Source organism: Chionomys nivalis, chromosome X, assembly GCF_950005125.1.
Source record: "Chionomys nivalis chromosome X, mChiNiv1.1, whole genome shotgun sequence".
Lineage (NCBI taxonomy): Eukaryota > Metazoa > Chordata > Mammalia > Rodentia > Cricetidae > Chionomys > Chionomys nivalis.
The window spans coordinates 67876078-67891758 of NC_080112.1; positions in this window are offsets into that span (position 1 = coordinate 67876078).

Here is a 15681-nt window from a genome sequence, read left to right on the forward strand (position 1 = left end):
GCCATTTGTAATCGCGATTTTGAAGAGCCCTCTGCCCCTCTGGGATTCAGATGTCTTACTTGTAAGAACAAGGAGAACACAGAGTCTTGCTTTAGCCATTGAGCTTGGGTCTTGAGCACAATAAAGGCAGCACTGCTTGTAGAAGCATGAGAAGTTCCATGCACACTTTCCCATTAGTCCTGTCCACTCTGCCTCTAAACAGCCCCAATCCACCTCCTAAACTTTATTCCACCCCCACTAACCCAGCCCGTGCCACTAAGCATGCTTTGTGGCGACCCTTGGGGCAGCTCCCTCACTGTAGGCCCTGTTTCCATCTTTGCCACCTGTCCACCCTGCTAGGATGTGCTTTTATAAGTGTGCCACCCATGAGACAGTCCCTCCCCCTGCTTGAGCTCCTGGTTCTTTCGGTGCTTCTCAGTCCCCTGTGCTATTAAGGTTTAGGAGGTACTTAACACAGAGTTCAGGCTCTATAGCTGCATTGCCTGGATTCCATTTTACTTTTGCTATCTAACGCGATCAGCACTTGTGGCTGTGGGCAAATCCCTTCATTTCTCCGAGCTTCAGTGACGTCATCTGGCCAGTGGCACTCATACTTTTCCTTGCCCTTAGTGTGTCTAAGGGCACTAGATAGCTGTTACCTGCAAGACAATGAAAATAGAATTTGGCACATCATAAATAGGATTAGGGCCCAGAACTAACTCCCAAACTCTGCTCTGTCTCCTTTCTGCCCACCAGAAGCGTCAGTTTGAGTAATTCTTCCTCTAGGTCCCTGGGTTCCCTTTCTCTGGTGAGGATACTCGGGCTTCCTTCAGCAGTACTCACCCCACCACCACCGCTTAGGCCGTGAATCCTGCATTGTTCTGAAGGCTCCACGAGGCAGCCATGTTTCTGTCTGCTCGGAAGGTCCAGGGCCTGGCAGATAGCCCTGTTGAAAAAGTGACCCTTTTAGCACGCCTTGTACCCTCAGCAGAGGACTGGGACTCATGAGGAAGCCCTATGTGGAGCTGCTGGCTACACATGAAAGGAAGCCAGGAGTTTGGCAGAAAGACACCAAGGGTACCTTGGTGCAACACCTACTTAAATAATCCTCTTTTTTTTTGTGACAGGGATTCACTACATAACCCACGCTGGCCTTGTGCCTTGCTGTAGAGCCCAGCCTGGTATTGAACTCACAATCTTCCTGCCTCAGTTTCTAGACCTTAGATTATTTTTAACCTAAAGGGGAATCCTTGCTTTACCAAATTCAGTCCTTGGTTCAAGTGCCAAGATCCCAGAAAAGGCCGCTTTGTGAAGGAGGTCGGCTGGAAGATTTCTTGAGTGCCTACCCTGGGCTAGAAGAATGCTGTCAGGTTTTTCCCTCTTGTTGGTCTTGGGAGTGCGTGGGTGGGCCACACAAATTCATGCTATCCCAGACTGAGTCCCTGGAGCAACACTAGCTACCACTTCTCATGCCCTCCCCCCAAGGAAAGGCCAGGTACCACCCAGGAACCCAAAGGGTGAAGAAAACCCAGCCAGAGAGGAGGTGGAGACTCTGGGAATGGCTGTGCAGAACGGAAAGGAACAAAGAGAGCGAGAAGGGAAGAGAGAGCGAGGAGTCAGAAGAAGGCCATTCAAGAGGTGATATATGGATGGCTCCTTTTGGTCCCTTCTCTGGCTCTGCCTTCCTGATTGGTGCTGAAATAGAGAGGCTGAGAATATACGTGAAACCAGCTGCAGAAGGCAGGGAGCTGGAGGCCTGGAGCCAGCCACATCCTCTTTGATCTCAGGCAGGGTGAGGCCAGGCTAGGGGCCACTTTGGTCAGGGAAGGCACTGGTGTTCTGAGCAGCAGCAGGAGGTGGGCACCCCACTGCCACCAGCACCAGCAGAAAAATAAAGCCCCCTTTTTAGCCCTAGCTAAGGGCTGCCCTCTCTCCTCAGGGCAGGGAAGCCTGCCTGCTTCACTCCTCTGAACTCAGGTCTCTAGGCCATGCTGAGCTCACCTTGGAGCACCTTGCCTTCTGCTCTTGGTCCCGCGAGCAGTTCCTGTACACACTTATTTCCGCATCTCGTACAGAAGCCTCCTGCTAAGGGGGGGGGGGGGTCTCAGTTGCTTCGTCTTGTCCTTTTTTTTTTTTTTTTTTTTTTTTTTTGGTTTTTCGAGACAGGGTTTCCCTATGTAACAGCCCTAGCTGTCCTGGAACTAGCTCCTGTAGACCAGGCTGGCCTCAAACTCACAGAGATCCGCCTGCTTCTGCCTCCCAAGTGCTGGGATTAAAGGTGTGTGCCACCACCGCCCAGCTTTGTATTATTTTTGAATTAAATTTAAGAGCCTTTCATCTTGTACAAGTCTGTATTGTACTTGGAGCAATGCATTCCCCCCGATGGCCCCCCTGCCCTTCAGTTTGTCTCCTTTGTTTCCCTAGACAATTTTGCTTCTAATTTCATTTTATATATGCATATGGGGTTTTATTTTTGTAAAGGTCTGCCACAATATTTATTGATACTTATTTTGTGTGGGTTTTTTCCCTGTATTTCATTTACTTCTATATTTATTGTAATGTTGTGGATGTAACTCATGTCTTGGCACATGCCAGGCAAGGACTCTACTGTGTGACTGTTGTCCCTGCTGAATAACTTCCTTTTGGGACAGAGAAGTGACACTGTGAAAGGAAAGGTAGCTTTTCCACAGGACTTCAGTCAAGATCAGCTGGACGGGAGAACTGATGGCTCCAATTCATTGCAGCTTCCAGAGTTCACAATCTGTGAGTTGGGACCCTTTTGGAAGTCAAACAACCCTTTAACAGGATAGCGTATCAGCCTTCCTGCCTATCAGATATTTACACTGTGGTTCATAACAGTAGCCAAATTACAGTAGTGAAGCAGGAACTGAAATCATTTTATCCCTGGGGATTATCCCATGAGGAATTGAATTAAAGGGTTACAGCATTCAGAAGGTCAAGAACACCGTTCTAGAGGAAGGGCTGAGGTGTCAGAGGACCTCGTGTGACTGAAACACACACGCCATGCCTGGAAAGCACGATGTGATGTCTAACAGGGTTGTCGCTACCGGAGGTGACCTCAAGGGTTAGAATCAGGTACTAGTGTAGTTCTTCACTGGTTGTCTTGCTGTGTTGGGGATAGGACCCAGGGTCTTGTGTATGCCAGGCAAACACTCTCCCACTGAGTTGCATCTCAAGCCTACAGCCATTCATTTGGAAGATGAGGAAAATAGAACCCAGGAGAAAGGGCTTGACTTGCCTGGAATCACGGCATCTATTAGGTGACAAGCCAGAGACCTGAACTTAGCAATACCCCATGTGCTGATGCCCTGTGGGGGTGCTTCTGGAAGGCCTTTGACATTCACATGACAAAATGTCAGTATTTGAATCTCAGTCTGATGGGGTTTTGTGACGCTAAGAGATTTGGGATGGTACTAGCAAATTCATGCTGTTAATTAGGACCCAAGGCATGCTTGCCCTAGGATCTGGTGACAAAGAAGCAACAGCACTATGACCCTGACATCAGGGCTCAAGGTGGCTTGTAAAGCTCCTTCAGAGAAGTGCCTCAGAGGAGAGCAGGCAGATGAAGGATACTGAGTCACTCACAGAAGGGAAAGAGGCTGCCTGGATAACTCTTAGTTCCTCTACCTCAGGCGGAACTGCGACAAGTTGTCTTCATCCCAGAGGGTTTAGGTCTATGCCTAAGGTGGCAATCCTGGTTGGAGCAACCCTTGCCTGTGTCTCTGGGCTTGTGAGAGCTGGGCCTTCTGGGAGCTTTCCTTTGAACTCTATTAATAAGGCAAAGCCGAACTGAGGCCTCTGAAAATCTTTGCCAGATGTCCCCTGCCCAATTCCCACACCTAGAGAGACATCTGCCCGGCTGGTTCACAGGGAAAAAGGTGGGCTAAGAGGGCCAGCCAAAGACCTCAAGACTTGTTGCCCCAGTAGGCATTGCCCATCTCTCAGAGCCCACCAGGAGGGAAAACTGGCACTCAACAACCACTCTGTCCCACAGCAGAGCCCAACCAGGAGATTGTCCTGGTTAGGCCAGTCCAGGCCAGCTCCATACAGGCCTGAGGAGGTGACAACCCTATCGACCAGCTCCTCCCGGCCCCCCATTTACATCTTGATTACATTCCTTGGGAAACCATCCAGGCCGCATTCCGCCTGGCAGGCTGCTGGGAAGACCCACCGAGCACTATGGCAACGCTGGAGGGGCCAGCTGGGCCTGCCGGCCAGCAAGCAAGAACCACCAAGCTGAGGAACCTCCCTTGGAGGGCCAGCCAGGATTCCTCAACCCCATCAACTGCATCCTGCCCTACTCCCGTATTTCCCTGCTTCAGTCTGACTCACCTTGGCATGTCCAGCCAGTCCTCTGCAGGGTGCATCCCAGAGACAAATCCAATGCCCCCCCCCCCCTCGCCGCTGCCCTAAAGCCTCCAAGGCCTCCTCTTGGTTCCATCGCCCTCCAAACCCACTTCCTCTACCACAAACAGCAGGCCTCAGGTGTGAAGTGGGTAGTGGAGGGGGCAGAACTGTCGCTGTGGCCTTGGCACTGCCCTCCCTAGTTTGTCCACCAAGAGCATAGTGGATAGCTGCAGCCCTCATTTTTTGGTAAATAGCCTTTTATTAAGATCCCGCCGAGCCACAGAGAGTGCAAAACCAAGCAGAAAGTTCCTTACACTGCTTCCATTTCCATTAGTTTGTAGGAAATACTCAGTTATTTGTGGAACTCTAGAAGCACATGCGCAGATCCTTCTGCTTCTCAGAACATCAGAAGCCCTCTCTAATGTCCCTCTTAAGGCAAAGCAATGAGCCTTGCTTTGCCTTTGTGTTCCTACATGCCCACGGACCCTCAAGGAAGACAGGGTGTAGAGGGAAACCAGCTGGCTGAGCAGCACGTCCTCCACTCCTCCAGCTTCTGCGTTGGTCCGCTGTAGCAGGGCAGTGGTGAACAGTAGTATATAGGACCCATGTCCCACTACACCCTGGCAGTCCATTCACTCCTCCTTCCCCTCTCCTCATTTTCCTTCCCTTTCTCCCCCTTCCCTTCTCTCCTCTTTCTTCTGTCCCTTCCTTCCCATTTTAGGAGCAGAAATCTTGCAACAAGCCCTCACGTGAAAGCCCAGCATTGAAGCAGATAACAAACCCGGCCTTCTGGAGGCATCTTGGAGCACTTCAAAGAACTGCATTTGAGAAGCACTCAGCTACAACTACCTATGAAGAGCTGCCAGAGCGTCCATTCAGGGTGCTCTCCTTCCGTCCTCTCCCCTCTCTATTGCTCTCTTCTCTCTTTGGCCTCCCTTCTCTTCCTTTCTCCTGCCTTTTCTCACGCAGCGCTTATGGGCCTTCCTTACAGAGCCCTCAATTCAAGGCAGTTGTGCTCAGCCTGCCCTCAGGAGTGGGCAAGGGCCTCATGCCAGTGCTGGGCTGTAATTTTAGGTCCCCGGCTTGGCCAGACAGTGCTTGCCAGTCACATGAGCAAAGGCCCTGGAGCCAGGCATTCCTGCCCAGCCCTTTAAACTATAATCAAGGCGGGGGTGGTGGCACCAGCTCTAAAGGGGTGCCGGAGACATTCTGTTGTCTGCAGGGACTAGAGAAGACCGAGAACGCCAGGTGGAGAGGCACCCTTGTGTTCAAACCCCTCCTCTCCCACTGTAAGGTGGGGACAAGGGTGTGGAACAAGCTGCGGTTTGGACTCCTGCGTAGAGGCCAGAGCCTTCGAATATACCATACTGCCGTGGAACTCTTCAGAAAGGACCCACAATAAGGCCCTGTTCAGCTACAGACAAGGAAAACAAGAGCAGTGAGGGGCTGAGTGCCAAGATCTGAGTCTGCCTTGACTGCCCTGCTTTGAACAGGGCTCCAGAGTCACCGGGACCGTTTCCTTTTGGTGGCTGACATATGCCAGGCATGAGAGTAGGCACTGGGCACTGAGGAGACAGTTGGAAGCAAACACCATGTGTGTCCTCATGGCATCCAGAGCCAAGTTGGGGGTGACAGATAAGCAACAAAGTGGTTACACAGAATAGGAGAGCGTAAAGTGAAGAAGGAAAGTAAGGAAAGGATGTGGGCACGACAAGGGGAGGGGAGGGACATGGAGGATGGCGAGAGGGCTGCACTGAGAAGGTGACCCTAAGACAAGGCAGCAAGGAGGTGAGGCAGTTACTTGTGCAAATATCCAAGGGAAGGACACTGCAGGCAGAAGCCACAGGGACTACAGAGGCCCTGAGCTGAGGACATATTAAGAGACCACAGAGGAGTCTGGTCTGACCGGCTGGAACAATGGCTGATGGCTAGAGGTAAGAACTAAGGCAACACATCTTATAGGGCTACACGTGTCCCCTGAAGAACTCCGGCCTATACTGGGTATGAGGTGGGCGCCATGGCGGGCTCTGGCGCAGAAGATGAATGTGGTTTGACGGGGTGGTTGTTAGGACAGGCTGTAGAGTTGAGAGGAAACTGTTGGGAAGGCTTCTGCAGTGACCCAAGTGGAGGCTAAACGTGGGCTCAGTGCAGTGGGTGGTGTCTGGATATATTTTGAGCATAGAGCTAAGGGCTAGAAAGTGTGTGGGAGGAGAACAAGAAGCTTTGGGCTACACAGCAGGCTCAGAATCTGGGTGAGTGACAGGGCTACGGAGCTGGGGGCTAGGGCTCTGGCTTCGAGGGGCCCACACCTATGGATCCAGTCATGGTATGCTGCTGTGTGGGTGAATCCGGCAGCCGTGGAAGCTGGGGTGGCTTTCCGTTCAAATGCTGAAGGAACAGAGTGAAACCAATCCACAGGGTTGATTGAGAAAGCGACCTGTGTGTGGTCAAGAGTCTTGGGGAAGGCCCCTAAAAGCAGGAGTAGCCAGCTTAGGCTACGGATAGCAGCCAGATTTCTGTGGCAGTCAGAGACTGCTCTTCTCTGGAGGCTGCCTGGAGACTGCAGGACGTCCCACCGGGGCTAGTGTCCCACCCGGGCTAGTCTCTAGGAGGAATCTCTTTCTCCTGCAGCTGTTTCTCAGTCACTGCCTAATTTGTGAGTCAATTGGTGACCATGGGAGGAACACCTTCTGGGTGTCTGAAGCCAGGCCAGCTGGTAGACAAAGCTTCTTGGGTAGAAACAGAAGGAGGAGAAGTAACTAGAGTCATGGTTATTAGCTGGGAAGTTAGGACCAGGGGCTGGGACCTGGGCCGCCATGGAAGGAGTGGCTAGTTTTTCCATCCTGTCTCTCTCCCAGACAGGGCCTCTGCATCCCCCCCCCCCCTCCCCCCCCCCCCCCCCCCCGTCCAGGCCATCTCCAGGGGCTCAGGTTGCCTTCTCTCCCTGAGGCCATGGAAAGCAGGCCTGTGGAGCACAAGCCTCTGCAGAGCCTGGGCAAGGTTCATAAACGGAAGTGTAGATGGGCGGAGCAAGACCAAAGGCTGCCCCCGGCAGGAGAGTATTGGCCCCTAAGGGGGAAGAAGCTCAAGGCTCTATGCTTCTCAGGCCAGAGGGATGCAGAGATCTCGCGGCCATCTGTTGTTTCATATACTCATACAGTGCAGTGAGCTCACGATGGAGGGTACTGTTGGTACCCTTTTGTAACCACTCCACTCCACCTACTTATATCAGAAGGCAAATTAGTGCTTCCAGACTCCAGAGGCCTGGTACCCACCACAATAATAACAGCCTTTCCGAACACAGGCACTGTAGTAGACTCTGCACACATGAGTCCTTCAAGTCAGTGGCCATACACTCTGTGTGCAACTGTTGTAGAGAGGCAGAAACATCATCAGAAGAGTGAGTTCCCTGCCCAGGGCATACTGCTGGGTTGATGAAGAGCAAGGATTTGAACCCACCAAGGAACATATGCCAATTTCGGTTAAGGGAGGCATTTAACTGTGACCTCAGAGTCACCCAGCCAAGGATGCCTGGCTCTTCTGGCAGGAAAGAGGAAACAGGAGAGAGGTCTTCTTTCGGGGACTTGCCTTTCCTCTATTCCTATCCCACTGCAGTGCTCCCTGCCTCCTCTTCCTGTTTGCCTCTGCCCTCTTTCCCGCTTCCATTGAGTGTACAGGATTGGCACAAAGGCTCCTCCATCCGCCAGATCCAGAGAAGCAAGGCCAAAGGCTGGGGGTTCTAGAAGGGGAAATGATTTGGCTTAAAGATGGAGGACAGTGGGGACCACAGAGGGGTGTCCTGGGAAAGTGGATCACGCTACAGACTTGGGCAGAGCCCCCTAATGCTGCAATGAGGGTCTGACCTGGCTCCAAACCACTGTGGTCTGGCGCCTTCTTGTTAGCAAGGAATGATGAATTTGAGAAATTACTGGAAGGATTGGGGGAGACAATGAATTTCCTCATCCACACTCAGGGAAGGTTTGGAGAGTATGGAAGCTTCCCCAGAGGCCCCAAGTCCCCTTCCTTAACTCTAGCCCCACTCCTTCTTTAATGCTAGTTCCATGTCTTATCTTCTCTGGCCCCGCCACCTATGAGATGACCTCATGACAACTTCCACCAACAGAGAGCTCAACTAGGGATTTTCTCAGGAAACAAGGAAAAGTGCATTTCTTTGCTTTTGTTCAGGCAGGGTCTCACTATGTAGTCCAGGCTGGCCTCAAACTCGTGATCCTCCCAAATACTTAGACTGCAGCCACGCCCCACCACATCTGTTAAAAAGTACTTTCTTACAAAGCCCTGCTGGCCCATTTTCTGTCTGAGGAGACAGAGGCCCAGGGAGAAGTGACTTGCCTGGCTCCCAGAGCATCTGTCCTGTCCACTTGTACACCAGAAGGTGAACGCTGAGTAATGTGCTCAGCTTGGTCCTTGGAGTTGAACACCTACTGTGCCCCTCAATGAGGCTTTTTAAAAATTCATGTTTAAAGTTAACAGACATGGTGATAGGCTTTGTTATGGCATTTTTCTTAAGTATATACCCTTATACTTTATTTTTCTACACAGAGGTTTAACAAAAAGTGTAGGACCAAGCTTGCTGTGCTTGAGCCCGGACTCATCTATTTAGTGTATAGCTCTGCACAACCCCATCACTCTCTACCTTGGTTTCCTTATTTTTACAACAGCGAGGGTGATAGCACCTCCTCCTGTGCGCTGCAACAGCCACGCGCAGAGGGAACAAACACACCCATGTAAAGACTGAGGATGGACATTCTGTTCACTCAGCTGGGGGTTATTTTCCACGGCTCCTCTTTCAAGCCTAGCTCTAGGCCGCCACTCATTCTGGCATGGCCAACCTGGGGCCTACCGGCTAGCTTCCACATCTGAAACCTCTCTGTCTCCACCCCCACAGTCCTGTTCTGCTTGCTGTGGTCTGATCCTGATTTTCTCTCCTGATTTTAGGCGCTGGGTGCTAACAGTATCTGGTACTCACTTTGCCATTCCACGCTCCATCACTAGGTAACCTTGCTAGTGCCTGGATGACCTGCGCAGCTCCCAGACTCTCTGTCTTGCCTTTGTGGGTCCCCTTCAGGATTAGAGTCCACACCACCATCCCAACTCACACTGGGGTCCTACCACTTCTTGTGGTTGCCAGGCATCATCTGCCTCTGGACTCTTTGCCTGTTGCTATGACTTCATGTCGGGCTCTAGACTCCCACAGCTCCTGGGATGTGCCCCCCAACACACACACGCACACACACACTGCTGACGGCCATCATACCTCTCCAGGCAGCCTGCTCTGCCAAGAAACAACTCAGTGTGCATTCTGTCCTGTCTAAGGAGACTAGATGAGGCAACCTAGAAGGAGCAGAAGGAAGCCAAGGGGTTTCTTCGGCCAAGAGCAATGGCTCCGTGAGCATCCATGAGCCTGCATGCCCCCAATCCTCTGGCAGAGGCTTTGTAACAGCTACCATGCTCCCTTACCACCCATCCACCAGTCCTCGGAGAGGAGAACTAGGCTCTACTTTGTGCCTGGCTCCAGCAGGCAGGGGTCAAGTCACAGCCACAAAAGCATAAGAGGGAGGAGGAGGAAACACAAATGGAAGAGCCCAACAGTGAGACTCTGGCAGGGCGCGTCAGAAGGGAGGGAGGGAGGGGAAGCCGGACCCAGGGCTATTTCTGTACAATAATACAGGGGAAGAGGGCCAAGTTGACAGGACAGTGATTAGTCTTTAGGGAGCAAAGGCGAAGACTCTGCCGGCGAGCCCAGGGCTGGAGGAGTTGGCCCAGGGCCCAGTCCGGTGGGCTGGAGCAATGATTTCAGAGGCCCGGAATCTGAGGAGAGCTGGGCCCAGGGACTAGGGAGCAGAGAAGGTGGGAGCAGGGTGAGGGGAGCCAACGGTCCTCCCTCTTCACCTCCAGCACAGGACGCTGGGGGGAGGTGGGGCTGGCTTGTCCCAGCTGTCAGTCTTGCCACCGTGGGGTTATCGGTCCGTGTGTAGGGGCAGAGTTTCTGAAATGCACACTTCCTGGGCTCTGGCCTGGGAGGGAGATGGCGTGAGAAAGGGCCAGAAACACAAGGCTCGGAAACCTCGGGGGAAGAGTCAAGACTTCTTTTTCTTTCCCACGGGATTTACAGTCATGGGGTCTGGGGGAGGGAGTGTGAGAGGGCCAGGTCATGGAGAGTGATCGAGAGATCACATTTACCAAGGGTCCTTGCTGGCCTGCTTGCTACATTAACACATTGAAAACCAGGTAAGGGAGGAGTGAGCAGGCTTGATTTCCATCAGGGAAACAGATGCAAAGGGATTGGCCCAACACCGTGCAGTTTCAGAGAGGAAGTGCACTCTGGGAGTCATGCTCCAAAGACCGGGCTCTGGAAGCAATATTGCAACCGGAGGGGTGCTGCTAAGTTCTGCTCTGTGACTCCTTGGTCTTGAATCTACTGCTCAGTCTCTGCCAGGTGCACAACTTTGGGAAGTTATTTCACCTCTTGGCCGCAGTTTTTCTCATCTGTACAATGGAACTAATAAGCATTTTATGATTGAACACTGCTGACTGGCTAAGGCAGAAGGATTACAAGTTCAAGGTAACCTAGGCTTTGTAATGAGACTGCCTCATTACATTTAAAATGGGACAAAGTGAGGGTGCAGGGTGTAGCTTGTTGGTAAAGTCCTTGCCTGTCACGTGCCATGTCTGAGTTCCACCCTAACCACACAGACAAAAGATTGCTATGTAAAGTAAATCAGTTAATATGCATAAGGAATCCAAAATAGCCAAGGAAGCTGACTTGAGGACCTTGTCACTCTCCTTCATAGGGCATTCTAGAGGGAGGCGTGTGAGAGAGGCAAGAGCTGAGCTGCGGGACGTAAAGCTCAGGTCACAGGGTCACTCCAAGCCCTTCTAACAGGCACCCTCCCACATCTGGACAATACTATCTAGAGTCTTCAAAAGAGGAGCTGTGTGACCTTCCAATTGCACTTCTGGGAATTCATCCTGCGGAAAGAATAGGTCAAGAGCGCAGAGCTGTACGTATCAGGATGGTCACTGCCTAATTATTAGGGCAAAAAGAAAGAAATCGGGGCCTGGCTAAATGAATCAGAGTGTGCCCATGCGCTGCAGCTACTAAAATCAACCATGTCTCTCTAACGCACCAACATGAAAGGAGATTTCTAGGCAGTGGAAAGGTAGTCCGAGCTGGCTGGAGAAAGTGGTGGAGGCTCAAATGTGGGGAAGAGAACTTATTCATGCAATACCTAAAATTTCTTCCCTGGAAACAATTTTTTGGACATTTCCTGCTTGTGCAATTAGAAGGAAGCAAGTAACCAAATTATTTTTCTTTTGAAAGCAAGTTCTTGAAGGCGTAGAACCTCTATCTGGAAAGGGGTCCTAGGAATGAGGCCTCGAGGCAAGAGTAGTCTCTTGACCGGTTCCGGAGCTGGTCCAGTCCACCATTTCAGACTCCTCGCTGCTCTTCCTTGCCAAGAAGCAGGGGCAGGGAAGTGGGGTGGGGAGCGAAGGCATTAGTGGGGTCACTCAGACAAATGTGGGCTCTATCTGCTCCTATGACAAGGCTTCAAAACCCCTAGGCAAGGTGACCTTGCGCAGTCATTCATTTGTTCATTCCAAAGTCATTTCCTAAGCAACTGCTGTGTCCCCAGGCCAAGCAATGAGCACATGACTGAGCAAAACCAACAAAATTTCTGGTTCTTGCAGAGATAAGATACAGCACAGAGAATGGGGCAATGGGGTAAAGATGGACCGTGGGGCTTGGAGAACAGGAAGAAGCACATGTATTAGTAGGACTTTTGTCTCGCTGTGACATAAGGCCTAACACAAACAGCTTAAATAGCGAAGGGTTTCTTTTGCCTCCAGTTTCAATCTAGCATAAGGGATAGAATGATGTAGGAGCAACAAACAGTTCACATCATGGCAGCCAGGAGGGAGAGAAAGAGAGAGATGGAGGGGAGAAGGGGATGGCTGTGCTGTGGGGGAGTTCTTTTCCTCTGTTCTGTTTGGGGCTCTCAGGCAATGGGATAGTGCCATCTACATTCAGGATGGCTCTTCTCCCTGGAGCTAATCCTCTAGACATACACCCTAAGAGACACGGTCAGATCTGTACTTTATGACTCTTTTAGGAGCTTCTCCCTCCCATCAAGTTGGCAAGATTACCCATCAGAGTGTGTCACTGAGAAGAGGACACTGAAATCAACAACTGGAGTGGGTGAGGGAGCCAGGCAGGTGGACAAGCAGAGGGCGAGCATTCCAAGGCAGCTCAGCATCCTGGAGGTGACAAGGCTGCTAACCAAATTGAAGTATAGAGAAGAAGCCGTGCAGGCTACCGCAGGGGCATAGTAGATGGAGTTGGGGAGGCATGAACACTAAGGCAGGCGCGGACAAGCCATGGTGAGATTTTTGGCTCTTATCTTGAGTGAAATGAGGAGGCAGGACAGGGTTTTCAGGAGAAATGTGACAGTCACTTACCTTGATTTTAGCAGAGTCCCTTTGGCTGCTGCCATACAAATAAGCTGATGTAGAAGTAATTAAAAGGGGAGGAAGGGAACCAGTTTCGAAGCTATGGAAGTAATCCAGGTGATGCGTCTCAGACTTAAGTGGCAGTGGACGTTAAGAGAACTGTCCTTTCTGCTCTGACACTCTGGGATCAGATTTTGTATGTACCAAGTCCAGAATGATCTGTGACCACCATTCCACTTCACTATGGCCTACAGTGTGTCCTGCCATGGGAGTTACCCTTCTTAGCCTGGAAGACCTTTGCATGTGGTATTCACTACTGTACTCCTCCAGGGCTAAAAACAGTGGCTGCTTGATTGGGGCTCAGCAAAGGAACGGATGCAGTGGAAGTAGGGACAGGGGAGTAAGGAATTCAACCTAATTGGAGAGGGAGGGCGGGGATGGGTGGACCCAAGTGATTTGCTCTTTCAGCCAAGCCCAGAGGAACAAGTCTTGCCTCAGAACATATGCACAGGCTCAGGTCGGTCTGTTTCTCAGCCTGGCTGGTGGAATTTGGGTGTGACTGTTCTTCCCATTGGTCATAAGAAAGAGATCCCACTTGGGCAGAACTCCTCCCCTCTTAGAAGGGAAGCAAGCCCAAGGAGAGGGATAGAGCTAGTGTTCCTCTGTGGGAGACAGATAGAATCCAAAGCATGGACCTGTCTTAATTCTCTCTCCATCACCTCTCTTCCAGTGCAATCCTGCTGCCTCCTACAAGCTTGTTCTCACTTAGTAACTCAGTGATCCATCTCCCCAATGTCTTTGTCCCCACTCCTCTGCTTCCCCTAGCTAACCACTAGTCCCTCAGTTCTTGCAAAACCTTGCTTCACTCAGTGTAAATGTCCTCTTAACCTTGACATCTTTCTTAGCAAGATTCCAGTTCCCTGAGAAAGATACTCACTTCATGACTGCAGTCGGCATGGGCGCCTCCCCTTCCCTTTAGAGAGATTGGAGCGTGGTTGATTTGGACCACGGATGCCCTGTTTTCTCTGCCTACATCCTGAACCATTACTGCAGAGACCTGGAAAAAGGCTCACAAAGACTTATCAAGCATATTGCCAACAAGATAGTAATGTTTCAGTTAACATCTCATGGATTCAAGTTCAAATGTGGCAGATTAAGCAAGTACCCCCCCCAGCACTGCCTGCCAGCCCTAAGTCCCACTAACACTCCAGCAAAGGGACTTGAAAATGTGTTGTTCAAGGACTACATGTAAGATAAGATCCACTCTAGCAACATGGTAGGAGATGACGAGTGGACAGATGAGAGCTAGAGCTGGCACGGAAAGAAGTTCAGATGCAGATCTCACAGAAGAGGCATGCAGGACTCTTCTGAACATGATGGCGGATTGATGCTTAAAATACAAGGCATGATCCAAAGTCTCCACGACACAGACTGGCCTTCCAAACGTCTTCTCGTTCCTTTCCAGAGCACTGGACATTTTCTTCCCAGGAGTCTGGACATGGAGGCAGCAGGCCTGCTTCCAGAATCTCTGAAGTCCAATCATCCATACACTGAACAGGAAGGCCTATGTTCTTTTTCTTCCTCAACTTCCACAGCAGCCAAACACCAATGCTCGTTCCCCACCTCCCTGGAGGGATATTTGACTATCCCCTTAAAAGCCAGAACACTCACTGATGATAGTTGAAAACTGCTAGTATCTGGAAGGATATTTCTAATTTTTTTGACAGTTCCCCACCCTTAAAAATGAGTGCACAGCCGGGGTGGTGGTGGCGCACGCCTTTAATCCCCGCACTCAGGAGGCAGAGGCAGGCGGATCTCTGTGAGTTCGAAGGCAGTCTGGCCTACAAGAGCTAGTTCCAGGACAGGCACCAAAGCTACAGAGAAATCTTGTCTCAAAAAAACCAAAGGGAAAAAAAAGAGTGGGCAAGCAAAGACCACCAGACATTTGAGGAAAGTTTTTAATATAGAATACAAAGGTCAAAAAAATAGAAAAGACAATTCAGAAAAAATGGACACTGAAGAATAGGAAATCAAATAGGAACTAGAAGAAAACTAAGCCAACAGTCCTACTTCAGTGGCTTCAGCAACAAAGGTGACCTTGTACTCAAGTCACATGCTCTCTGTGTGGCCACTATAGTGCTGCTCTATGTCAGCCAGGACTCCGGCTGAAGGAGCAGCTTTCTATTTGGGACATCATTAGGCTTTTAAAGGAAGGAAGCAAGGTGGTAGAATAGCAAATGGCATCCAATGCTTCTACTAAGATATGAAATGTGTCGCTTCAACTCCCAGTTTCTCAATCAAAACAAGAGACAAATCTAAATATAGTGTCCAGAGCGCAATAAATATTTTGTTGTACAGGCAAGTCAGAGGACAGAATAGCAAATGCTTCTACATGTCCAGAATCCATCAGAGCCCACAAAATTGAAGCAAAAAGCAATCATGGGGGAAATGGAGTTAATGAATTGTGGTAGCACAAATGCAAAATTAACTAATTTGAAAAGGAAGATAAAGTTGGCAGCAAAGTGCAGACAAAAACATGAAAAATACAGAAAACTGAAAAAAATGCACCAAGAGTCCCAATATGTAACTCAAAGAAGTACTAGGGAAACACAGGAGACAGCTAGGAGAGAATAGGAAGCATTAATGAACTAGTTCCTCCAGGTGGAAGGACACTCATCTCTCAAACTAAAGTGTACAGCTCAGAAGTGGAAGGAAAGTCCCTATTGCTGAAGACACCATGCACTTCATGAGCAGGACCCAGAGGTCCCTGAGATGGAACTAACCTGAAGGCCTTCTCCTTGATGATTAGCTTCCACAGTACCAGAAGACACCAAACAAGCATCCACAGGAGGAAAACAACCAACA